General features: G+C 40.0%; 1 long non-coding RNA gene across 3 annotated transcripts; it reads right to left on the reverse strand.

Moving 5' to 3' along the window:
- Window positions 1-947: 947 nt before the first annotated feature.
- On the reverse strand, window positions 948-26,290 carry LOC106035582 (uncharacterized). 3 transcript variants are annotated; one of them, XR_010827736.1, is made up of 5 exons: window positions 25,661-26,290; window positions 20,126-21,821; window positions 19,092-19,147; window positions 8,940-9,019; window positions 948-1,591 (listed from the first exon to the last, which is right to left on the reverse strand). It is a non-coding gene; the product is annotated as an uncharacterized lncRNA (long non-coding RNA). The 3 variants fall into 3 exon arrangements; XR_010827737.1 differs by lacking the exon at window positions 948-1,591 and adding an exon at window positions 1,621-2,217; XR_010827738.1 differs by lacking the exon at window positions 948-1,591 and adding an exon at window positions 4,977-5,108.
- Window positions 26,291-27,419: the final 1,129 nt, after the last annotated feature.

The following is a 27,419-nucleotide window of genomic DNA, read 5'->3' on the forward strand; positions in this document are numbered from 1 at the left end:
CCAAATCTGGAAGAAACTAACATCTTCAGTTGGAAAGTAAATATGACTATTAGTCAATCATTTTACTCCATAAATAGTGAGCAGCCCAAGAGCCCTGCACAGCAGCAGGCTGAATGCCAGGATCTCTCCTTGGAGTAGGGACACTTCTCAAGGTCTACTCCTTGAGGCTGAGTGACTTTACAATTGAGAGATTCCTCATCTGTAGCAGATACTCAGTAAGTAACTAGCAGCTTGCTAAACTTTGCAAGATTCACTATTATTATATCTTAGATTGACGGTGCACATATAATCCTCACAGACAAACTGCTGGCCAAGTCTGAGACTAAGTTTGGAACCAGCTGCACCTATGCTCCTCTCTGAGTTTGGAAAACAAGGGGGTCCACTCTGAACTTGAGACTCAATGGGAGGGTCTCCTGACTGTTTGTCCAACCCTGTCCTCTATGCAGTAAATATTGAAACATACCTTGCCGTCTTGATTCTTGTTGAGTTGCTGTCTTATTCACAATTAGGCTTTGTGAGATTACTACATGATATCAATAAAATACATTTCTGCTTCTCTTTTATGAGTGATGTGCAATTCATTTCCATCTGTGACAACACTGTCAGAGTGTAATAGTTGTGAGGAATTTATATTGCTCTAATGTGGTGAAGTCACCAGAGGAGGACACCAGTGTGTGTAAACTGTCCACCTTTGTCAGTGTTGTGATGATGTTATGTTGACTTCAGTGTGGGGAATTTGTTTCACTGATGTAAGTGAAGTCTGTAAAAGATTATGTGATGAATGTTGATGAATGGGTATTTTAATTATAATACTTACATACAATTTTCATAGAGGTGAGGGTTGGAATGAATTATGTAAATAAAAATAAATACTAAGTAATACATATATGAAATAAAACAAAATATGTGAATAAAATGTGGAAATGTATTTTCTTGTATTTCTAACTCTGGAATGAACTCATAAAGCTAAATGGAAATGACACTGCTATGTTTTATGGTGTTGGGCACTGCAAAATATGTATCATCATGGTCTGAGGAACTTAATGTCTGTGTATTGAGCAGACACCAACCTTCAGCCATGCTAAAGGCATGAGGAAATGCAAGAATTTGTTTATAAAATCCCTGATAGATAATTAAATTACAGGTATCAGAAATGAGACAGCAATACAGTCTCTGCTTATTCTAAGGCCAGCCCTAAAATTGTTCTCTCCTTCTTTGTGCCTGGCAAACAATGTGACCTGACCCCAAGATAAGAGTCTCTTGTTTTGTTCACCTCCAACAACAACAGGTCAAAGTAACTAAAGCTGTAGGGAAACTATACACCATCACCCTTGCTTTGAATAACTGATCATTTCACATCCTAACTGATTGGCCAGTCACTGATGTCTCTCAGCATGACCTTACCATGACCTCTTAATGAGTGCCCCCAGGTAAATCACTGCTTGAGCTCCTTCTAGTTGAGTAGCCTTGCATTCCAGTTCTGCATAAAGCCTTCCACGCACTGGCTCTGTAAGACTTAGAAAACCTGTCTTCTGTCAGTCACACCTTCCAGAACTATAGGAATGGCTTGGTAATGGCTGTTGTTTGAAACCTGAAAATGATAGAATGTAATCACTTTGGGGTGATAATGGGCACAGAGATCAATCATCAATCACTACTTGTACACTGCGTGACTTTACATTTAGCTTTATTAAATGTACTTTCTGTGCCTAGCTTCCAGGCATTAAAATTACATGGGGTTAAGGACCTGTTCTCTCATGTGGCCCTCCATCAGTCTTTGTGACCATTGGAAATGTTATATGTAATGACTTTGTTTTTTTTTCCAACTCATTGATTAAAAAATGGCCTGTCATAGGGCCAGAGGTTCCACAGGGAAGGAACCGCATTAGTAACTTGTCCATTCAGTGATGGTTCCCCAGCTGCATGCTGAGAGACAGCTGCAAGCTCCACACCTATTGACGAAAATGCTGTGGACATGGACATGGATAGCCCAGAACAAATGTTATACCTTTGCTACCTCTAACCTGTTTTTAATCTTCCAGAGCTGATGGGCCTTGAAAGTAATGTACCTTAATGGCTCCAAACTTCCAGGGAATTGCTGCTCAGTCAACAATCTGTGCTGCTGATAATTTACCAGGAAACAACAATACTTCAGTTACAGATATCGACACACTGCCATGTCAATCCTCTGGAGCCTCACCAGCCATCATGATTTATCTGTGATTGATGAAGCAGTGAAAGAAGCTAGAGCACTACTGTCAAAAGATAGCTGGATTTGATTAATTTTAGCATAGAACGTGTTTATTTTCCTGTGTGGTGGCATTGAAAATGGGTGAAGAAGTCAAACCTAATACAATAATACTTCTGATTGAAAATCCCTTAAGGTATTTTTGAACCCCAGGATCTGGAGATAAGGACCCCAGGATCTGGACTTGTGAAAATGTTGGAAAAATGAAATGTATCTCCATGACTTTCACCGGAACTACAGTAAGGGAGGATGAGATGTGACATGTTAGGGCTGATCCTGAAAATCTAGTAAGGTGAAAATTAGGTGACGTGAATAATGTTATTTATCTGGGAATGATACTAGGGTGTCTGACAGGACTACTCTGGTTAATCAAATGAAGTATTTTTACAAACAAGCTTTTGATGTATGCATTAGTGCAGAAGTTATTAATATGTTTGCATTCGTTAGGTTTCATTTTAATCAATTATACGAAAGTTTGCATTTTTGAGGGCATTTTTCAGTAGAAAATAACCTAAATATTCTGTCTGTCCTTGGAAGCTGAATATATGTTGATGTTTTAGAGCTGTGGGACTCCTTTTTATGTGTCCAAAAATGTCTTTGGCTATCTTTTCTGGTACCAAATATTACAAAAAGGCTTAAGAACTCATTTTAGATGACCAGACTAAATGAGAATAAACCTAATTAGCGTTGCTAAATGACTTTTAATAGAAAGAATAGAGGATCAAGAAAGAGCTTTCCTGTGTTTATTCAGTTATTTACACACAGATGTGTACATGACATAACCTCGATAATACCACGAATGGAATTATTTGTCTCAGCATGGTGGTGAAAAGGAACAAGCCAGCGTTATATACCCTTTCAAGCTCACCACCCATGGGACTGCAAACTCAACTGTTGTCATTCTGAAACTGAAAGCTTCCTATTGTTGGGGTTATGTATTTAACCTGAATTATTTTGTGTTGTGAAATCTATTCATGTGTATTACATATTTACATTACAAATACATGAAAAGATTGCTATCAGGGCTTACAGAGTAAAAGCTAGAAATGCCAGAACTAAGATTGCCAGTGGGGAACATGGTGTGTGATTGGATAATTAGAGTGCATATGCCTTAGGAGACAAAATAATTTTGAACAAACAGCCACCATTCTGGAAATTCCTTCATCTTCTGTTAAATAACTTCTGTGCTAAAGCACATTTGCTTGTTTTTCAGTAGTTTCATCAACAGTTCCTGAAAATGTACCATTCTGTTTTGAGGATGATTGACTGGGCCTAAAATGCTTATTTTAGTGGTAAATGTACTGTGCAGAACATGTAATTTAGTTCATATATATGACAGATACATCAAGTGCCTTTTGAAATCATGATGAAAAGATCTAATAAAAAATATCTTTATCAGTTAAATTCACTTTTTGAATAAAGTTTAATGCCAGATTTGACTGAAGTCTGTAGTGGAGAATTAAGAAAAGTATGCATTATCCCCTGTTGCAGGGTTACATTTCCCCTCAGCTCACTCAAACCATGCTCTATACTTCTGGTTTGAACCCAGTAGATGTCCCTAGCCTTGGCTTCATTTAGTATTTTGTTAAGAGTAGTTGAGATTTCCAATAGTTATTTGACTATATTCACACTAAAATCTACCAGAGGTGTATTACTTTTCCCTTTCCATCATATTCTAAAAATGATTTTTGTTTTACATACCCATTAACATTGAGTTAAAATATGTACCCAATACTGGTTATACACCTTGAATTTATGGTATTGTTGCTGTTGGTTAGTTGCTATGGTTGTTGTAGCCCATGTAAAACTGTACTGCATGAACGGATTAAGTCCTACCTTACTACTTATTAACATAAGCTTGGAAAGAAGAAAGGAGAAAAAGTCTTTAGAGAAGAAAAGTGTGAATTCTTAAAAATATGTTTCTAGATATCCTGAAATTGGATTCCACGGGATACATCTTACAAAAATACTAAAAAGGAAATACAATTATTTCATCTGTCACATTAGGCATAGCATGTGTGATTTACTGTACTTGGGGATTTATTTGACTTTTAATGTTTCATTAATCCAAAGCAGTAAACAGTAAACTCCAGATGGGTTTTTGTATACTCACTTTACATTTGCACACTTTAAAACCTATCCTGGTAATTAGCCATGGATAGGCAGGTCTACAGTAATTAAATTATTCCTAGTGATACTCTACCTAAAAGCTTTGTGCATGTTTGAGTGTTTTATTAGCCAGGATCTCAATGGTACAATGCCCAGCATTGATTTAGATCCAGCAAAACCATATTATTGTTGGTTGTGTTTGTAGCAATAGCTCAAAGAATGATGCTTTCTGTACAAACACAATCTGTGTCCCGTTGAGCTTGCAGACTGAAAAAGAATAAGTAGAGATGCAGGGATACAGAACGATAAGACAAATTTGGGGGGGTCTTTGTAGAATATTTTAAGCCTGAGAGAATTAGTTTTATTATCAGATGAGAGGATGCAAAACAGCAGAAGGATGAGGCTGGGGTGAAAGGAAATGAAATGAAAAGAAAGGATTTATTGGCAAACAGTATGAAGGCTGGTATGGGGAGGGAGTTACTGGTATCACTATTTGATGCAAACAGTCAACCAGAAGAAAGACTTGGTAAAATTTATCACCACAAAAAGTTAACCAAGTTTTTACAAGAGTCTGTGAGTATGAACTTGAATCAGAAAGCTAACCAAGCTGAATTTTTAAGGGAAAGAGAAAAGATGCAATCTGCAAACCAAGCTCCAAGGTGTGAGGAGTCATCTCAGGCCAGGTTCTGAGGGTACCAGACAAATAATGGGGATTGCAGTTTAGAGAAAGCAAAGCCCATTTCTGCCATCTCTGCAAATAGAAAGATGATTCTTTCAGTCTTTAGGATTTAATTAGTCGCATTACTATTGCTTTGCAACTTAGAATTAAACATCTAGTATTTCTGTATAAAACTAGTTTTTCCTAACTTACAGAAAGTTATCAGCCAGCTTTCCTGTTTGAATGGAAATCTCTGAATTCACCAGAACTTGGTTTACAATGAGATTGTGTGTCCATGTGTTGGTGCAAAAGTATAGATACTTTAGTACCTGCAGTTCTATGTGTGCACACACCACGTAAGTTTAAAAAGCTGGTTGTGTCTGTAGCTCATCCTGCAGACTAGATTTTTTTCCACTTGTGTATTCAACTTCAATTCAATTCAGATAAAATGGTATTTGTTTGGTTAGTTGATTTTTAACATCAGCTTTGTTTGCAGTCCAGCCAATATTTTAATCCCAGATTCTGCAGGGATCACAGTAAACCTACATGCAAAATGAGAGGCTTCTTTTTGTTCCTAAACTGAGATCACTGAAACTTGGATCAGCTGTTTCAAATTTTTATTGGCCAGGAACTACTAAGAGGGAAGAGTAAACTAAGCTGATAACTAGAGCTCTCCTATAAACCTTCTGAAAGTCGAAATTCTTATTTATCTGAAAACAAATACTAAAATCATAATAGATACTATGCAGAGGCAGAAGTGTCTGGCTCCTAGTGAAGTAACAAAAACTTACCAGCTATGGTGCTGATTCATATTCATCCCTATGTAATTTCACCTGATTAAAAATACTGAGAATTATATAAATTAACAAGCCTTTTATGCAATCAATTACACCTGGGTAAAGTGTATGTAAAATGCTATCATTCTGATTTGACATTGTTTTAACCCCATTTTGCAAAAGTTTAGAAGGTTATACAAAGCACAGGACCATGTTTGGTCCCTGTGTGTTTAGGGGAAGAGCTGTCAGATGACAAACTTCAGAGTGACCTGCACTACAGGGAATAGAGAGCTTCTCTGATTTCTCTGTCTTTCCAGGTGGGAATATTTACCATCTTCATGCCAGTCTATTTTTTTCGGAGAACTAACAGATATGCATCCATATTTTATCTCCATCTGTTACAAAATCATAAAAATATTTTATGCTCATAAATGGGAAGCACGTACCTTCAGCGTGTTTTTTATCAAAAACTTAAAGACAGCACTGAAGGAGATGCTGGGTGAAAGAGGACCCAGTGCTCTCCTATGCAAGTGTATCTCCTATGCAAGCTACTTTACAACTGCATCCAAATACCACACAGCCTGCTCCTCAGCCAGCTCTTTCTAGTTCTTGGGAGATGGATGGGGGTGGTGGGGAAGAGGGAAAAGCAGTTTCTTTGAAGTGTGATGCTTTGTTTTGGGTATATACTTAGCATAACGTTTTACATTGCTTTAAGTTGCTTGTCACGATTTGGGGGGGAGGGTTCCACTGGCAGAGTGCCACAGCCTGCTGGGCTATGCTGTGTTTGCATAACGAGCCTCATAAGCTTTCATTAATGTTACATGGAACAGTGCATGCAAAGATGCTGCGGAGGGTCTGTCAGAGCTGGTACGTGCCTCAGGGGAAGTGGTGTTTAAAACAAACTTTGTACAATAAAGTCCCATTTGGGATATCTTTTGGCATTCTTGAGGTGGACTGTATGTGCACGTATGCATTATTAGCTCCTTCTGTGCTCATGCCTGCTTGTGCCAGAGGCAAAGCAGTGCAAAGAAAAGGTCATAGTCAGCCCGTATGGGAGATTTTTTACATAAATGTGTGTGTGTATGTGTGTGTGTATTTTTACAACACAAGACATAGGTCTGGGGGTATAGAAATGCTTGGCTGCAGGAGCACCGAGAGGCTTCCACATTAGTGATTCAACAGCACAAAAATAAAAATAAAAAAACCTATTGTAACAGTGTGGATGCATCCATTTGCAAATGCTGAGCAAGCAGCATAAAATGGAGGAACTGTAGGGCTTTGAGTGAATGGCTAGGGAGGTTTATACCCAATTATTTTGCTCTTGGTCCAGTACTAGCAAGTGTACAGCTGCTGCTCGCCCCTGTCTTGCCTCTTGGTGGCTCCACAGAAATTCTGGGGTTTGGCATGGCACCAGTCCATGCTTGCACGGGAAGCATTAAAGGCCCCCATGGCCTGCTGCAAGAGGAGCTGTAGCTGGCAGCTCTGCTGTGTGTGCCACTGCTTGCAACATGGTGATTCTCTCTGGTCCCTCTATACTCAAGGACTCCAGTTTTGAGGCAGATGGGACCTCAAAGGAGTGCAATGGTGAGGAAAAGGAGGCCTGTTCCAGGCTTTCCACAACAGTAAAGAAATTTTTCATCATGTCCAGTCTGAACCTCCCCTGGCACAGCTTTGTGTCATTCCCTTGTGTCTTGTCATCAGCGACCAGGGAGCACAAACCAGCACCTCCCTCTACACGGTCCCCTCCTCAAGAAGCTGCAAAGAGTTTTGCAGCTCTTAAAGGTCAGGGGAGATCTCGGGTCCCACGTTTTTCAGTTTCCATGTCCCAGTTCTACAACAGGGACCAGGAAGCTCAGAGAGATGAAGCAGGTCAGGAGCAAGATTTCATTCCTGCCCTAGCTGGCTATAGACACCACTTCTAGCTATTGCATCCAGATCTGGGGGCCATATACCAAATTAGAAATTGGTAGATTTCTGAAGTGGGCACAAGCACACCTCTGGTCATGCATAGCGACTTAGTGACAGCGACCATGTGATATAACCAATATAACCAGTCACAGTGCCAGATAGCCCGTAATCTTCCTTGGGATTACAGTCTGATGCACTGACACCTGTATTATTCTATCTTGACTGCTGCTGTATCAGTTTGCGAACACAGTTAGGAAAGAAAAGCATTTAAAGAAAATATAGAACAGATTTAATGACCAGGATCCTTCCTAGCTGCACCAGTGACTTAGCTTAGGAAATGGGCATCTTAGCCCCTGGCTGTTAGGGCTGACCTGCCCTAAATCAGCTTCAATGCACGTGTCTCCTCTGTTCCTTTGTTAGCAATGGCTCCCTTTAGGGCTGTTGAGATTTGCTTGCTCTCTCTCCTCTCTCCTCGTTAAACCTTCCTTCTTGTTCTCACTCAGATTTATATCTCTAAGGCCTAAGCCTTTTTTCCCTTCCCTTCCCAACCCCCCTTCCAGAGCTGGATTTTAAAAGTGCAAGTGTCTGTAAGCAGCTTTGATTTCTCTATTCCCTTTATTCCCATTCCCTCTATCTTCTTTTTGAGTCTGCTTCCACTGTGTATTTTGGTTAACACTTCTCACATTTATAACAGAAAGTGTGATGAAACACTGAAGTGCATGGAATTTATTGGCCTCGACTATTCTTAACTGTGATCTTTGTGTATAGACTAAAGAACCTGTTAACAATACAGATGCTGAACTTAGGCTCAAAAGTGTTTTTTCGAGGACCCTATTTCTTCTATTGTCTTCTCCCAGCTCTAGGAAACTGCGGGTCTCTATGGCTTTCTAGAAACTCCGCACTTTCTTTTCTCTCTCAGTGCAGCACAGCACTTTTCCTCCCATTCTGTGGTCACAGACCAGGCAGCATGAGGGCAAGGAGATCGGGGTGTTGTATTTCAAATTCATGAAGTACAGGACTGCCTGGGAGAGGACAATGCTCTAAAAGCCTGTTGTGCTTCTTCTCAAATTGCAAGAACTTGACAGTTTGCTCTGTGGACTCCATGGATGAGTAAAAAGGCTAGATTCCTGTCAGAGGTTGTAGACTGTGTATTGAGTATGTAGTGTGTGTATGTATGTGTATATATTTGATATATATTTGAGTTACGTATTGTCATGTCTGTATTGAGAGCACCATCTACCTGTCCCTGTGGTGCAGCTGGAGGTGAGGCCCCTCTGATCACATCCCTTCTTGCTGAACATCAGGAGCACCCTCAGATCTCTGCAGAAGAAGGAAATTGCAGCCTATGTCATGATGTTTATCATTTCAAACCAGGTGTGCAACAGCTCTTAGTAAATCAGCCCTGCCATTATTTAGCCTCTTGCTATGAGAATTAATCATCTGTCTTGGTCATGATGAATTTCCAGCTACTGTCAAAGCTAGCAGGGCCACCTCCAGATGGGTAATGCTTTCTGAGTACTGAGTCTTTTTGCTTGGAATAGCTAGTCCTGTAATATACATACATCCAAACTTCCCTCTGGCTATTTAAGAAGAAGATCAATAGTTCTTAAAAGTGCCTCAGCTTTTTACTTCAAAATACACTTTTTAAAGAGTTACCATTGGATGGAGAGTATCCCCTTGCTTCAGGCTACTGGCACATCAATATTTATTTTATCCCTGCTTTGGAACTAAATAAGTACATACCACTTCACACTGACAGAAAAACAGGGCCAAGGGAAAAAAGAAGAAAAGAAAAGAAAAGAAAAGAAAAGAAAAGAAAAGAAAAGAAAAGAAAAGAAAAGAAAAGAAAAGAAAAGAAAAGAAAAGAAAAGAAAAGAAAAGAAAAGAAAAGAAAAGAAAAGAAAAGAAAAGAAAAGAAAAGAAAAGAAAAGAAAAGAAAAGAAAAGAAAAGAAAAGAAAAGAAAAGAAAAGAAAAGAAAAAAGAAAAGAAAAGAAAAGAAAAGAAAAGAAAAGAAAAGAAAAGAAAAGAAAAGAAAAGAAAAGAAAAGAAAAGAAAAAAGAAAAGAAAAGAAAAGAAAAGAAAAGAAAAGAAAAGAAAAGAAAAGAAAAGAAAAGAAAAGAAAAGAAAAGAAAAGAAAAGAAAAGAAAAGAAAAGAAAAGAAAAGAAAAGAAAAGAAAAGAAAAGAAAAGAAAAGAAAAGAAAAGAAAAGAAAAGAAAAAAGAATAAGAAAAAAGAATAAGAAAACAGTAGAAATTCAATTCAATTTGCTTTCAAAAAACTTGATGGTCAAGTTCCTAAATATCAGACCACCCAATATTATTACGAGCACTGAAATGAATGCCTGTCATTTGAACAGAAAGGTAATGTGTTCTCATTAATATTATCCAGTCAGTGGCACCTCAAAATATTGCCTATCGAAGTATTCACAATGCAAACAGAAAAGCAGAATATATTCTTAGATATGAATTCAGTGAATTAAAATAAAATCAATTTCAGTCCATCAATGTATATAATTAATTTTCATTTAAAGGCTTATCAAATGGTATTTAGACTGAATAAGTCTAGTAAGGCCAGGTGCTCTAGTAGCTGAATTGCAGTAGATACTTGAGATCCTATTTTCAAGAGAAAAATTGCCTGGCTAAAAGAATAATTACTTTGCTAAATATTACTTCTCTTCCTGCTTACTGCAAACAAAGCTGGGTAGCAAAGCGCTTAGTATCTAAAATGTGTGTGCATATGAGAATAAAGAACTGAAACATTGGCAATAGGAAAACTTTGTGTTCAGTATGTAGTGTGAAAAGACATTAAAATACTGCAAATTGAAACACTCAGCTAAGATGCTATCTTTTACTTTCCTAAGAGCCATAGTACGTTAGTCAGCTTTGTTGGGAATTACAAATGTGATTTAAAAGTTATACACTTCATCAGTACATAATAAGGTTTACAAGTCAGAATATAACTTTTTTCTTTCCTTTTTTTTTTTTTTTCCTTGCTGTTTTACTGTGAACTCTCTGCACTGGCAGTTGTCCTTCCCAGAACTTTCCAGCTGACCTTCTTTAAGGTTAAACATGCTCCAGCATTTATATGTGGGCTAGGAGGAATCTGCTCTGAGGAGTTTAAAAAATTTCCAGCTTTATAACTGTTCTCTTAGGGATGAGCTGAGATGGAAGAAAACTATTTTAGAGTTACTTATGAAAATCCTTTGAAACTCAGCCTGAAGAGAAGTCAGTGTTCGCTCTTAAGTCAGGCATGGAGCTGTGGATGGCTAGTTCATCTCTCCAGGCTGGTTAAGCCTCACAATGATTGTGCAGAGTTATCAGGTAGCATGGTATGCAGAGCACCTGTCCTAGCAAGGAAAAGAGTCTGTGTTCTAATAGCTGTCTGGCCTGACGTACAACTCATGTAGGCATCACTGTGGGACATATTTTTTAAAAAGTTCTTCACTGCAATCAGAATCTTCATCCTCAGAAAACAGAACAGGTCTAATCCCTCTAAACTCCATTAACTTCAGGATTATCTGGAGACACGCAGGCATTCAGCAATTAAGCCCCATATGACACACATTTTATTTATTAGAGCAATATGTTAACATTTTTATTATTTATCAAATCCTATCTGTAACTAAGCATGTCTGCATTATGAAACCCTTCTGTGATATGTTGTTAACATGCAGAAACAAGACTTCCAATATGTTATAGGTAACCTTTACCTATAGTGCCTCATGCTGTTGAACATAACAGCTGGAGCATGGATTAAATCATGCCAAAATCAACCCACACAGCTTGCAATTATTCACAAACCTTTTGTGATGCCAGGGAGAAAAAGGTCACTAAATACTAGAGGTCTAATTCTGAGTAAGTCCGTTCCACCAGGAAAAAGAAACTGCACATCTGCTTGGGTTTTCCATGCTTATCTGTAACTTTTATGGCTTTATCTCTACCACACTGCTTTAAATACTGCTGACCAGATTCTGGCTGTTTATGCTCCACTATGAGACAAGAGAGCAAGGGACAGACGGGCTCCTGATGCTTGTATTCTGCCAAAACACTTCCAAACCAAAATTTTGGTAAGAAGTAGAGTCACATTTCAGCCTATAGATTCCAGGGTCAACAAGGGCTCCTGCTCCTATGTCCCCTTCCACACTTCCAGCCCCTACTAGCAGGGGAGTGTGTACTGGAGTACTTCCTCCAGCGAGCTGCAGCACAAGAACGACCCCTTCTTGCAGCTGACCAGTAATCTGACTTCCATAGTTTTGCTGGGGTTGAAGACTACTGGACTCGGAGAGTTGTTGAACTAAAAAGTTGCGTTGCATTTATTAAAAAAAAAAAAAAAGAAAAGAAAACCTACAAAATTTTCAGCACAATTGAATTTGTATTCCATCCGTTTGTAAGTAGCAATGACAAATAAAGGGATCTTCAAGAGCTTAGGTGGAAAAAGAAAGTGTATTTTTGCTGAAAGCAAGTTCAGGCAATATGGGAGGACTACGGGGATGCTGCTTGCCTTTATAGGGAGAGAATTAATGTGGCCAAGGCTCAGTTAGAGTTGGAGCTGGCCAGCAGTGTGGGGAACAATAAAAAAAAGGCTTTTTAAAGTACATTAACAGGAAAAGGAGGACCACAGCAACCACTGGTCTGTTACTTAATGAAGACTGTCACCTAACACACAGAGACATAGACAAAGCAGAGACATTTAGCTAATTTTTCGCCTGCCTTCAACACCAGTGATGGTCTCTGGGACCCCAGCTGCCCTGAGTTGGACAGTGAGTGAGGGAACGATAAACTCCCAGTCAACCCCAAACTCATGTGGGGTTTGCTGCTCCACCTGGATGCATATAAGTCCATGGGGCCTGTTGGGATTCATCCCAGTGTATTTGGAGTGCCGGCTGATGCCATTGTGGGACCTCTCTCAATTATTTTTCAATGGTCTTGGGAATCTGGAGAGGTCCTAGCTGACTGGAAGCTGGCAAATGTGGCCCCAATTTTCAAGAAACATCCTGGCAATTACAGGCCTGTCAGTCCAACTTCAGTGCCTGCTAAAATTATGGAGATTATTCTGGGAGTTATTGAAAAACACCTAAAGGACAACACAGACATTGGTAGCAGCCAAAATGAGTTCACAAGGGGAAGGTCATGTTTAACAAACTTCATTTCCTTTTATGACAAGATCACCCATCTAGTAGACAAGGGAAGCCAGTCAATGTAATCTTTCTGGATTTCAATGAAGCTTTTGATACTGTCTCTCACAGTATCCTTCTGGACAAAATGACCAGAATACAGTTAGATAAAAGCATAAGATGGGTGAACAATTGGCTGATGGGTCAGGCCCAAAGGGTTCTTGTAAATGGGGTTACATCAGGATTGCGACCTGTCACTAGTGAGGTTTCCTGGGGCTCCACTTTAGGACCAGTCCTCATTTTCATAAATGATTTGGATGTAGGACTTGAAGGTTTTTCGAGACAGTTCGCAGACGATGCCAAATTGGGTGGAGCTGTTGACTCTGTCAAGGGTGGTGAGGCCTTGCAGAGATCTAGACAAATTAGAGAGCTGGGCACTCACCAACAATATGAAGTTTAACAGGAGCAAGTACTGTATTCTGCACCTGAGAAGGGGCAACCCTGGATATATGTACAGACTGGGGGATGAGGGGCTGGAGAGCAGCCCTGCAGAAATGGATCTGGGGGTTTTGGTGAACAGCAAGCTGAACATGATCCAGCAGTGTGCCTTCATGGCCAGGAGGGCCAACCATATCCTGGGGTGCATCAAGCACGGCATTGCTAGCCAGTTGAGGGAAGGGATTGTCCCGCTCTACTCTGTGCTTGTGCGGCCTCACCTTAAGTACTTTGTGCAGTTTTGGGCACCACAGTATAAGAGAGACATAAAACTGCCAGAGAGTATTGAAAGGAGGGCTACGAAGATAGTACAACGTCTAGAGGGCAAGACGTATGAGGAGCATCTGAGGTCCCTTGGTTTGCTCAGCCCAGAGCAGAGCAGGCCGAGGGGAGGCCTCATGGCGGCCTGCAGCTCCCTCACGAGGGGAGCGGAGGGGCAGGCGCTGAGCTCTGCTCTCTGGGGACAGCGACAGGACCCGAGGGAACGGCATGGAGCTGGGACAGGGGAGGGTCAGGCTGGGGGTTAGGGAAAGGTTCTGCACCCAGGGGGTGCTTGGGCACTGGGACAGGCTCCCCAGGGCAGTGGTCACAACACCGAGCTGCCAAAGTTCAAGAAGCGTTTGGACAACACTCTCAGACACATGGTCTGAGTTTTGGGTGGTCTTTTGGTGACCCAGGAGTTGGACTTGATGATCCTTGTGGGTCCCTTCCAACTTGGGATATTGTATTATTCTGTGATTCTATGACTCTATTCTGCCTTAAATTTCTGCAGGATAAGTCATTTGTATTTGATGATCGAGAGTTTCTGACATGCTTCCTTCCTGTCTTTGAGTAATGTTTCATTTCAGCAATATGCTTAATCAATGTTTGCTGATGTTTATGGTTTAATGCTTACTAACAGCAGGTGCAGAAAAAGTAAATTCCATCTGCATAGTGAAATTCAGCAGCATGCTGTTTTGCTGTAATTTTCGTAGACAGGTGATTTTTCATGGTATCTCCAGAAGGTTCCTCCCAGCTCCCTGCTGTTTCCTCTATTTTCCTACCTGCTGCTATCTCAAGTTACGGCTTTGTGTGTAGCCTTACATGAGGTGCCGTTTTTATGTATATCTATTTGTTTTGTTTGATGGATTCTCCTTTGGATTCAGTTCAGGTAAATGCATAGCTTGTGTCAGGACTTTGACTGATCCGGTAGACAAGTGGCCTCCTTCAAAATGCTCCTGCTGTTCACTGAGACAAAGCGATGTCATGACAAGGAGTTAAAGCAGGCATGAAGATACTGCATCCTGGGGAGCACCTGACTGTTTCATATGGCTGCTGGCAAAATATGGTCACTGATGATTCTGGGGGAGAATTATTAATTTTTTTTTCATTGCTGTTGGGTAGTAGTATACCAATAAAATGTGGTTAGGTAAAATTCTACACGCTGCTGCCAAAAGGTGGTGTTCTAAAACTTGGATTAGTGATTTGATGATTAGGGACCCACAAAAATTTTAACAATTTGTTTCTAAAAATGGATATATTTATGTAGTTGCTTATTTTACTGTTTTTAAGGGACAGCTTTGCTCTCATGTCCCTTTTAATATACCCTCGGGAGGTAGGATGGCTTCCTTGCTTTGCCTGGATTTGTTGTTTTTTTTTTTTTTTTTTTGCTTCTGATGAAACAGAAAAGGATATTGTTTGTATTGGCTAATTTATGGGCACAAATGGCTAGAACGTTTTCATCTTTTTGCTAAATTATTTTGAATAATTTGTCCTAGTGTTTTTAGAGGTTTTAGAGATTTGCAGGGGGATCTGAACCATGTTGTACTTGTACATGATCTTTCCTAAAATTTCTTAACCAAAAAGGAAAAAGGAAAATAAAAGGAACAACATTATCCACTATGATAATGAAATAGAGCACTTGATTCCTAGCCTGGTACAATTTACTAGACCATTTTATCACCTTGTATTCTATTTCTTAAGATTAAACAATCTGACACCCTTCAAGAAGAACAAGAAAAAGCGAAACATAAGGAGATTCAAGAGAACACTTTAAGAGGAAAGCTACCTAGGGTGCTGATCAAGGGGCTGGAGCACCTCTCCTACAAAAAAAGGCTGAGAGAGCTGAGGCTGTTCAGCCTAAAGAAGAGAAAGCTCCAGGGTGATCTCATTACTTTTCAGTACTTTTCAGTACTTTTCAGTACTTAAAGGGGACTTTTAATAAAGATGGAGAGCAACTCTTTGCTCAACCAGATAATGACAGGACAAGGAGGAATGATTTTAAACTAAAAGAGAGGAGATTTAGATTAGATCCCATCCCTGGAGGTGTTCCAAGGCCAGGTTAGATGAGGCTCTGAGCAACCTGATCTCATGGGTGGTGTCCCTGCCTATGGCAGGGAGGTTGGAACTAGATGATCTTTAAGGTCCCTTCAAACCCAAGCCATTCTATGGTTCTGTGGTTCTATGATTCTATGATAGGGTCATAATTATAGAGTAAGTAAATAATGCGAAATTGTACCAGATGAGATATGGGGAAAAAATCCATTTAGAATGTGAAAGCTCCAAATTCCATATTAAAATGAAACCAAACCAAACAAAAATACCCACCAAAAGAAGACAAAAGAAAGTACATTTCAGAACTGCAAAGAACAAGAGAAAGAACAATTACTGTTTGGGGTATTTTTTGGTTGGTTGAAGAGCTGGATTTTTAATTGTATAACTGTATAATTCCACATACAGTTTTGAAAATCTTGAGCTATTTTATCTGATTTTCAGGTAGAAAAGCTAGGGAAAATTAGATAAGCTGAGCTACTGGTTCAAAGATGTAAAATGAAAATCAGAAAATAATTAAACCAGGCCACGTGAGAATAATCTCAAAGCAAGTTGAAGCTAAGCCAATAGTAACTTGGGCTCAGCTGTGCCTATACAACAAAGGCAAAATGCAATACAGCAGGGAAAAGCTGTGGGAAGAAATGCATTAGAACATTATCCATTACAGTATGGCAGAGAAAAATGAGACTGTGCTACTAGGTTTGTCAGAAAAGCTTTTGGGTAAAAATCAGCAACTAGCAAAATCAAATGTCTTAGTGTCATTGTTATCCAACTGTTTTGAAGATAAAGGTAACTATAAATTGTGCGTGAGAAACGTGGGATTGAATGCCAGCTATAAGTGAGGCTTTACTTATCAGTTAGCAGTCTAGTTAAAGAAAATAAATGGAAGGATTATATTGCCAAGCAAGCTGGGGAGAAGATATAGAATAGCTGGTATTCACTAAATGTTAAGACAGTTGTTTTAGAGTACTTATACTGGATGGAGATACCTGGAAATTAAATGAAATGTGAATATAAAATATTTTCAGTCCTTTTGCACAAGCAGCCAGAAAATTGTCCTAATTCACAAGAAAGTAGAGGGCTATAGAGGTAAAGCCAATCACTAACCTGGCCAAAATTAAAATGAGATGCAGCTCCAAAAAATAAATATTATGAAAACTATTTGGAGAAACAGATTGACAAGTCAAAACTACTCTCAATAATTGATTGGTTTGTTTATTATCCCTCAAAATGTGGAGGACTTTCTGGCAGCAAAATAAACAAGATAATTTGTTACAGTACAGACAGACTTTGTATTCTTAGCCAGGGAGCTGGAAGCCAGAATTTGTCTCAAAGAATATTCATCTGAAAGCTCTACACCAGGTTTCATTTTTCCCATTTAAATTGCAGGGGAATGAAGGATTATGTTGTGATGCACATTTATCTTATTCTAAACAGAAGGGTTATAAATGCTTGCTAATTATATGACATAGGTCAAAATTTCCTGACTCCAGTTGCCACTGTTAAGGTAATTGTATGCATAAAACTTTGCAGAATAAAACCAAAATTAGAAATCAGAGACATCCAGTATAGTTCTCTCCTTCACTGTGTTTTTAATACAAGTAAATTTTAAGAACAGACTTAAACAACTGAAAACATTATCTACATCTGTTGTATCTAAATCTCTAGCCTAAGTATTCAATAAATTGCATTTCTTTCAGCATCTCCTATTGCTGCCATTGTTAATTTCTCCTTTTATATCTCCTTCTTCAATATCGTTGATGTTAAAAGTTTGCCTGGTCCCCTTCTCGTTATTCCAGAATCATTAAAGGGCTTTTCTACAGCCATCAACTGTGATGTCATAATGAAAAAATGTTATGAATTTGAATGAAGAATAAATTATAGGGGAAAAAACACAAAACAAACAAACAAACAAAAAACCACAACACCTCAGGATCCTTAAACAAGGCAAGCTAAGAAGAATATTAAGAACTTTTGCTTTTAAGCTTTGATATTTGTTTTTATAAGTCATTTCCATTAAATTAAATGCCATTACTGGCGGCATATTATTTGCACTGTCATTTGGGGAAGAATATAGCACAGCAGGGGGAGAAAATATAAGCAAGAATTTCTGTTAATCTGTTTGTAAGTAAAAGCAAAAAATATGCCTGTACAGATGAAAATCTGTATTTTGATATGTATGTTGTATGATTCTTATTAAGCAAAATGTCTGACAGTCAATGCTTTTGCTAGAAGACACCCACTGAAATTCTCTAAAGACCTGGCTTCAATACAGTGGCATGTAAGAAACTGTCTAATGCAACTCCTGCAATCTACAAGGTTTCTGAGATTTCTTGCTTGCAAAGGCATCCTTCTGAGTGTGAACTGAAAATGGGTGCCCTTAATTGTGGCATAAGGCAGTCTGCACCTTGACCTTCCTCTGCAATCTCTTCTAATCTTCTGGATTGCTCTGGGTCACACAACACTGTGGATCAGCCACACGTGCCCCAGCAGATCTGACTCCTCCAGGTATGTGTGCTTCTTCCTTTTAGGTATTGTAGCCACACATAAGGGAGCTACAAAAAACTTTGTTTGAAATATGACTTAATTTTAATTTGACAACAAAGGATAACAGAAAATAGGCTTGCTGAGTTAATTTACTAATTGTTCTTTTGATTTTTAGTCAATATTGATCTGTACCTATAAACTCTGTCTTGCATTTTATCTGTCCTAGCTGCCTGCTCAGTTGACCCTTTGACACCAGCCATAAATGCTGTGCTGAAATTGTGTTCTGATGTGGTTTCTAAGGCTGGGTTAAACCGGTTTGGGTAGTTTAGCAGAATCAACATGTGTTACCCCAAAGTCAATGATCCGGAATGTTTGCTGATAGCTGGATATTTCTGCAATTGTTCCTTCCTCTCTTCATTTCCTGACAAGTTAGCAACTGAAGTAATTTGTATGCACATAGTAAACAGGTTTGTAATAATATAATGTAATTCAGATTATTTAATTATTACAAATCAGACCTTTCTCTCTCTTACACAGTCATACACACCTTTTTCTGTAGCCTTCCCAAGAAACATGTTCAGAGGGAAGTTAAAAGGATATGGTTAATTTTGCTTCTTGTATTTAATTGCTTCCTAGAAGCAGCAATCAAAATGAGGAGTTGTAACCAACTTTACAAAGCTGCTGCTTCATTAGTGGGTACCAGTGGTTTGTTTGTGTGCATGGAGCAGTTAGGGGGAAGGAGGGAGTAGGGCATGTTGTGCATTTGGGAATTCATCCTTTCACTAATTGCAGTCTGCTACTGAAAATGCCAGAAGCTGAGAAGTGGTAAGGAGCAGAACTTTTTAAGAAAGGTTGCCTCTGACTCTGTCAGTTCCCTTTTGGCCCCATGATATTTTTAATATATCTCTCTATTTTTAATATGTGTCTTTAGTTATTACTGCTTGATATCCAGTAACTTTCTCAAGGCTTTTTTAGAGGTTGCTTACCTGTGTGAGGTACTGACTGCACTTGGTCCAAACTGCTTGAGCTGTAGAGATTACATCTGTATATGAAAGAAGTGCATGACAGGTATTCTAGTTGTGGCTATTTATGCATATAAAATCAGTTTACCTTATACCTGATTTAAATGCAAATAATTCAATACAACCTTTTCTACAAAAGGATCTTGCTGAAATGTAGATGCTGCTTCTGTCCTGAACAAGACAACCAACATGCACTTTCTTCCTTTGGGCTACTATGGTGTTTTTTTACCTTGCGGGGCAGCTGAATTCTACCACACCGCTCTCTCACTCCCCTCCCTCAAAGGGAAAGGGGAAGAAAATACAATGAAAAGGCTCAAGGGTTGAGATAAGGCCAGGGAAATCACTCAACTATTGTAATAGGCAAAACAGACTCAGCTTAGAGAGACTAGAGAAGTCTATTAACTGTTAATAACAAGCTAGAGAAGTGAGAAACAAACAAAAACAAAAACAAAAGACACCTTCCACCCACCCACCCTTTTCCACCTCCTTCCCCTGATTAGCGCAGGGGAAGGGGTAATGGGGGCTGCGGTCAGTCCCTGACACTTCATCTCTCTGGTCACGGTCACTCTGTGCCCCTGCTCCATGTGGGGTCCCTCCCACGGGATGCCGTCCTTCCCTAACTGAGCTCTTCAAGAACTGCTCCCACACGGCTCCGTACCACGGGGTCCATCCCCCAGGAGCAAACTGCTCCAGCACGGGTCCCCCACGGGCGGCAGCTCCCCCCAGACCCCCTGCTCCTGCGTGGGCTCCTCTCCACGGGCTGCAGCTCCGGCCCGGGGCCTGCTCTTGCGGGGGCTCTCCATGGGCCGCAGCCTCCTCCAGGCCACATCCACCTGCTCCACCGGGGGCTCCTCCACGGGCTGCAGCGTGGAGATCTGCTCCGTGTGGGACCCATGGGCTGCAGGGGGACAGCCTGCTCCACCAGGGGCCTCTGCACAGGCCGCAGGGGAACTGCTGCTGCCTGCCTGGAGCACCTCCTGCCCTCCTGCCGCACTCACCTGGGGTCTGCAGGGCTGCTTCTCACTCCTCTGTCCCAGCTGCTGTAGCACAGCAGGTTTTTCTCTTTCTTCAATGTGCTCTCCCAGAGGCCCAACCAGCGCTGCTCCCTGGCTTGGCTCCGGCCAGCAGTGGGTCCCTTTTGGAGCTGGCTGGAGCTGGCTCTGGTCTGACATGGGGCAGCTGCTGGGCCCTGCTCACAGACAACACTCCACAGCACCCTGCTACCAAATCCTTGTCACATAAACACAAGACAGCTAATAAACCTGATAATGGGAATCATAACATGCTTAGGCTTCCTCAGTCCAGAAAGACACAGTATTTCCCGATTCAACATTCTGACATCAATTCTTTCATAGTCCACAGTTATTTAACTGTTACCAGAAAACCACTGATACCAGGTAACAGTGATCTGTTGTCAGTCATACATAATGCTGACATGTCTGGAAAAGGTCTCATCCCTTTTGTGCTAAATATGATATACAAATACCACATTTCAACAATGTTTTAAGCCCAAGGCTGAGGGTCTACATAAAACTAATTTCACTCTGTTTCCAAAGGGTTGTAAATCCTGTCAAGGTGACTTTCAGAGAAGGCCATGGAGAAAATTTAGACCCCCACTATCCCTTAGGATGCACCACAACAGTATTATATTTGCAAGTGCCATCAGAGATGCCACCTATCCTTGGCCATGGACTCCTGAACTTTCTGGCCATAAGGGTAAAGGAGATTTGTTGGTGGTCTGACCACAAGGTGTGTTTGTGGTAGATGGATGCTTCTAGCCAAGCCAGAGGCACCCTGTGGCAACAATATGTGTGTGTGCACAGGCGTGTGTTTGTTTGTATGAAGCTGAGCTGGCAAAGTGCCAGAGTCTAGCCCACTGCCTCAAGGTACTGTACAGGTACACAACCTGATCTAGTGAGCTTTCAGCCCAACTGTTTGATGAGAGACTTCAGGCAGTCCGGGCAGGATATGCTGAGATAACTTCTGGGTATGTAAGATGGTGGCCACACAATCAGTTATTTAGTTTACTGCAAACATGACAGAGATGGATTTTAATGACTCTATTAAACAAAACGGTGATTTCAGTTTAGTTTCTTGTGGCCAAAACTATTAATCAGAACCAGCACTTTTGTTTATAATTCCAGAGGTGAAATGGAGACCTAAAAAGAAATGACAGTGTGGGAATTAAAGTTAAACAATGTTGGTTGATTGGTTTGCACCCTATGCTGTATATCCTGTGGACCTTGGCTGTATACTTTTTTTGGAAGGAGGCAATCTAACTCCATTAGCAGACATTAATTCAGTGTTTGAACAATGTTGACAAAGAATAAGGGTCACGTATTTACCCTGGGCTAGTGCCAAAGATACAGACTTTTCAAAGGTAGGTGTTACAATGTCCTACATCATTGCCTTACTAAACCATCTTCTATATCACGTTTCAAAAAGAGAAGATGGAAAAGTACTGACCAGTTTTCTATGGAAAGGAAAATAAACATCTGAAATATTGTGCACAGAAGTGCAATCTGTATTCCACTGGATCCACTAATCTGTGCTCTGCTGATTTAGATGCATTGCTTCCCCATACAGTGCCTAGTAACGTAAGGCACTTCCCATAAAGACCTTCTGGACATGGCATCAGCTGTGGTGGTGAGGTGTGTCCCACTGGCAGCAGGCAGAAGGAGACTCTCTTGTGACCTAAAAACATAGAATCACAGAATGGTTTGGGTTAGAAGGGAACCTAAAGATCATTTAATTCCAATCCCTGCCATAGGCAGGGAAACCTCCCACCAGACCAGGTTGCTCAAAGCCCCATCCAGCCTGGCCTTCCAGGGATGGGGCATCCACAGCTTCTCTGGGCAACCTGTGCCAGTGCCTCACCACCCTCTGAGTGAAGAACTTCCTTCTAATATCTAATCTAAATGTACAAATGTATATTTATCTCCCATCCGATTGAGGTAGTAATGTTCCTTTCTTGATTTCAAAGTGAATGTTTTAGGTTTCTAGCTTTCAATCAAAGGATCAGGGAGAGGGAGAGATTCTGCAGCTGCATTTGGGAAGAAAGCTGCAATAACTGCATTTTATGGGAGCCTGAGCCTATCTGCACATTAAATAAGCTGAGAAAACCTCTACCAAATTTAGCTCTCCAGGAGATGTAGGCTAGTGTTAAAATTCCAGTCAGGTTTGTGTGAAAGAGGTAGAGGAAATAGGACTTGGGTAGAAACACTACATCCAAAAGCAAGATGCAAACCCTTTGTTCACCTAAGCTCGTTACCCACTGCCCTACTCTGCTCAGTACCAGTTCCCCCCTTTTTATAACACATGCTTAACACTTGCTATGCAAAAGCTACTTGCCACTTACTTAACTGGCAAATTCATAAAAAACATGTATTTTGTTGTCAATAGTTGCTGCATGCCACTTTGTCTTGTAGAAAACTAAGATTGTTCTTGCACACTATGGGATGTAGATAATTTATTTGCACGAACTATAGCTACTACCCACTGCATGTATAGTTCAGCCTGCCATGTATAAAGCAAGCAAGGATAATTATTGATCACACTTTACTTAACTCAAATAGGTTACGTGGGAACTATATATTAAAATGTTTCATTTCTACTAAAAGCTGTACACGGTACCAGTATTACTACTGTTGCATCATTCAATAGGCAAACATAAGCGCACATTTCAAGGCAAGCAGGATCACAATCCTTCTACCACAATTTCTGGTTACAGAAACATTCATTGGCTGATACTTTATTTTCCACAATGATGTTACTTTGCCTAGCTGGGCTTTGACTTCAGAAGAAATGAAACACTGCATGGAGACGTAATGTACCTGGGGCCACATGCATCTCTCCATCTCAGGCAGTAAGACTTGGAAAGCACTTACCCATCTCTGCATTTCTACACAGTCTCACACAGAGTAAAATTCAGCACTTGTTAGTGATGGCACTGAATCTGCTTGGTCCAGCTACGCTGCAGTGTGACTGTCAAATTATGAGAGAAGCCAAAAAGTTGCATATTTGTCATGGTTCTTTGGAGTTAATGACAAACCATTAGTTATGCCCCACAAGCTAATAAGTATTCTAGCAATTGTGGGTTTTGAAAAGTGTTTTATTTACATTCCCCTTTTTGAAGATACTGAATAACTTAGCATTTTGATTGTTGTTTCACATTTTTGACAGTTTAAAATCTCCTTATGGAAGAAGAGTTTACTTCCCTGCAGTATGTACACCAAACACCATGTTTCTGCTGAGCCTGCTGTGAATCAAATTAAACTCTGCATGCTGTATAGTCTGAACTAGTAACCTTCACTTCTTAATCTTCATATGGTCCTTCAATTCTTTGTGGCACTGTGGTTATTAAAGTGCAGGACTAGAAGTATTTTGCCCCCATGCATGATGACAAGTATAAACACGTAGTACAATCAGTGTCAAGAAATGGATGGATATTCCTTTTTTTTTTTTTTTTTTCCTAGAAAAGCTTGTGGGCTTATTGTAACACATTTTGAAATATGTTGTGGAATAGAGCCTCTCTACCCTCTTCCAGTTACCATGCTTTCTCACTAGTACTGTAAAAACACATGAATGACTTATTAGTCTTAACACTCAAAAGAATTTTAGCTCTAAATTAAATTACTTTTGTAAACAAAAAGGAAACTAGAAGGACATGCGCGGTACAATGACCTGAGCAAATAGTGAAAAACTTTAGTATTTCCCTTGCCCCAGCAATCTTTTCTGCCCTTTAAGCTTTTGGTAGGTGTACTGATTTATACAGGATGCCACATCACAGAACAATAAAAGCACCACTTATGCCAGTAAAGCTGGTGAAATAAGTAACAGTAATAGAAGTAACTCAAAAAAGCCATGAAATTATGGTAAAAAAATACACTTTTTCAGCTTAAAACAGGAAGATTTTTGGATAAGGGTTTAGCTGGAAAGCAGCTTAATTCTCTTCCCTTTTATATGGTCTATTCTATGCACAACACTTATTTCTAAATGGTTTTAAACCAGGAAAAATGGTTTAAAAACGGGAAAACAAAAACTCAGATTCTTCCTGAAGACACAGATGCAGAGATACAAAAATAAAACCTCATTGCTGAACTAAGCCCTGAGCTGGCCCGAATGTCTCTCTCTGATCATAGAATCATAGAATCATAGAATTATAGAATATCCCGAGTTGGAAGGGACCCGTAAGGATCATTGAGTCCAAGTCCTGGCACCGCACAGGTCTACCCAAAATTTTAGACCATGTGACTAAGTGCACAGTCCAAACACTTCTTAAATTCAGACGGGCTTGGTGCAGTGACTGCTTCACTGGGGAGCCTGTTCCAGTGTGCGACCACCCTCTCAGTGAAGAACCTCTTCCTGATGTCCAGCCTAAACCTCCCCTGCATCAGCTTGACACCATGCCCACGGGTCCTATCACTGGTGATTAAGGAGAACAGGTCAGTGCCTGCCCCTCCGCTCCCCCTTGCGAGGAAGATATAGACTGATTAAGTCAGTCATGTTCATACAATGCATTTGCCCAGAGAAGTTGAGGATGCCTCAACCTTGGAGGTGTTAAGACCAGGTTGGGTGAAGCCCAGGGCAACCTGATCTGGTGGGAGGTGTCCCTGCCCATGGCAGGGGGGTTGGAACTGGGTGATTTTTAAGGTCCCTTCCAATACAAGCTGTTCTACGATTGATTCTATGATCATAAAATCTGCAAACTCAAAGTGTGTGTCAAAACAGTTTTATCATCTACATCTGCTCATGTTTAAGAAAAATAGCACAACATTGTATGAATTTCAGTGGAAAAGGGGTCAATTTCTAAAATAAGAACTTAGAACAGTGAGTTCCGTTTGTGTTTTGGTGTAAGTAAGTTTGACTCAGAAACCCTTGTCAGGAGAACTGTTATTAGTGAAAGAGGATAGAAGCTGCCAACTTTGGGTGATAATTTCTGGATTTCTCTGGATGCATATTTGGAAGAAACAGACAATTTAGTGCTGTATGTTTCTCAAAATATGAATGGCAACACACTGAAAGCAGTCAAATTATTTATTTAGTTAGTTAGTTAGTTAGTTTACTCTGTGTTTGCTGCATGCAAAGAAGAGGAACTGTGCTGCTACTGGTTAGAAAGGTTGTTTTGCAGAGGAATGCTTTCTGATCTGCATGCCCCTAGAGAAATCCTACTTGTTAAAAAACAAACATTGCTGAAAAATAGGTAAAATTTTTTCACTGGACTCAATAATGCTCATTTTAGGTAGGTTGGATGAGCAACTGTCATTCATTGAAAGAAGATTTTACCATAAACACCAGGTTGCAAGGTTCCTTTGCCAAGATCACCCTTTAAAACTGAGATGTTGCTATGCAGATTTCAGTATGAAATAACATGACAACTGTGAGCCTTCATTCTTTGTTTTCTCTTAGTCATTAGTAGTGTTAGTTAGTGGTGTTAAAAATACCGCTTTGATACCGCTGCAACTCCCAGCCTTTAGCTGAGGGTTGCTTGAGGGATTAGGCTATGATTTAAAGTGTTATGCACTGTCTCTTACCACTTGAGTCAGTTTACTGCCAGCTTGCGAAGATCTGCCTCTAGGGTGCATTGAGGTTGTGAAATGCTAGCAGGAATCGCTCATATTCTTGCAAAGCAGCCTGCTGAAATGACAGCCTGCCCGGCTTAAGCTGGATTCTGTGTTCATCTTTTATACTTTGGTTTTGGTTCTCAACCCTTCCAGGACACAAGGAGACACAACGGTATGAGACAATCCATTGTTTTCAGGGCGATGCCTAAAGTTAGCTCCGTGACACTATAATTTTCCCAAGTTTGATCACCTGCAAAGAATGATAGGTTAAAAATAGATATTGCCAGGAAGTAGAGGCCTTGACGTCTGTTCAAATAGCTAGGAAAAAAGGCTGATACTTGAGACACCTGAATCTGAGCTATACAACAGGCATGGATATTCTAGATGGAGTGGTGACCTAGTATTAAAAATAAAAGAAAGAAAAGGAAAAAAAAAAAAAAGGCAACAGCAACAAGGAATGGTCAATATATGTAGGAATTTCAGAAGACTCTTCTTCTTTTGATTTCTTCCTTCTTCCTTATTTTGTCTTTTTTTCCTTTTCTTGACTCCTGTACTACATATGCAGTTACTTTTTTGGTACGCATGCAAAACCTGATGATTTTAAACACATTACATTGCCATTGAAATTTCTTACACAAATGTGTATTTGTATATAACATTTGTGACACCCATTTTGCCTCCTACCATGGAAACAATGTCAAAATACACTCTTTTAAACACGAGTAACGCAGACATGATAAACCTAATCTGAAACACGGTCTAGCTTCAACCACTCTGTCTCTGCAAGCGTGTACCATAATGGCCTGAAACAATCTAATCTTCATAGATACAACATTTCACTTAACCTTCAGATCTCTTTCTAGTTTATGAGGAGAACAAGATCTAATCATTAAACTGTTTTTTAGGATATCAGAAATGAATGATTCTCTCACCCTCTACTTTGTAACACTGAGACCCGACAAGTAATAAATGAAGAAGGTCTGTAAAATTTATAAAACTTTGCAACATATATACATACATTTATGTTTTTATGCATATTATATGCAACATACTTACGATTCTATTCTTTGAATTTTTGCTAAAGAACTCAAATCTGGCAGGAAAGTTGAACCATCCACTCTTGTCCTTGACCATAATACTGTCTCCTCTTTCTAGCATAATGCATGGAAATAGAGCCTATACTCATGGAGGCCCTTAGGTGTAACTGATATTAAGGCTACTGTGGGAGCTGATAGCAGTTTCTAGTTCCCAGGTACAGGAGTGTGCTCTGGATCTGTCCCAGCTGTATGTTTGGGTGAGATCACTGTGTACACCCGTGTTTCTTCACACCCGAGAAACCTGTTATGGCTTCTGCTGCAAAGAATCCTGGGTGCTTGATCCAAAAAAAATCTGGAGTGTAGTCATTCAAGTTCACAAACTGGACAGTTGGAGAATTTAGACTTTGAATCTAATACTCAATTTAGATGTAGCTATTTGGAAATGTAGAGAATAAATGCTGTTCTCTGAGGTATTGGGACCTGACAGCCATCTGAAAAATGGTCTGCTTTCTTCTAGATGGTTGACCACCTTGCAGCCCTCTCCTGGACTTGAGCACTTTAACCTTGCCTATTTAATTTTGTTTCTCTTTTAGAATCTCCTTAAGGAACTAGGCTTCTGTGGCACAATAACTTATACCTTGTTTGAGATCTGTGTTTTCAAAGTTGTATTATGCATTTCTGTGATATAACAC

The sequence above is a fragment of the Anser cygnoides genome, chromosome Z, assembly GCF_040182565.1.
Source record: "Anser cygnoides isolate HZ-2024a breed goose chromosome Z, Taihu_goose_T2T_genome, whole genome shotgun sequence".
Lineage (NCBI taxonomy): Eukaryota > Metazoa > Chordata > Aves > Anseriformes > Anatidae > Anser > Anser cygnoides.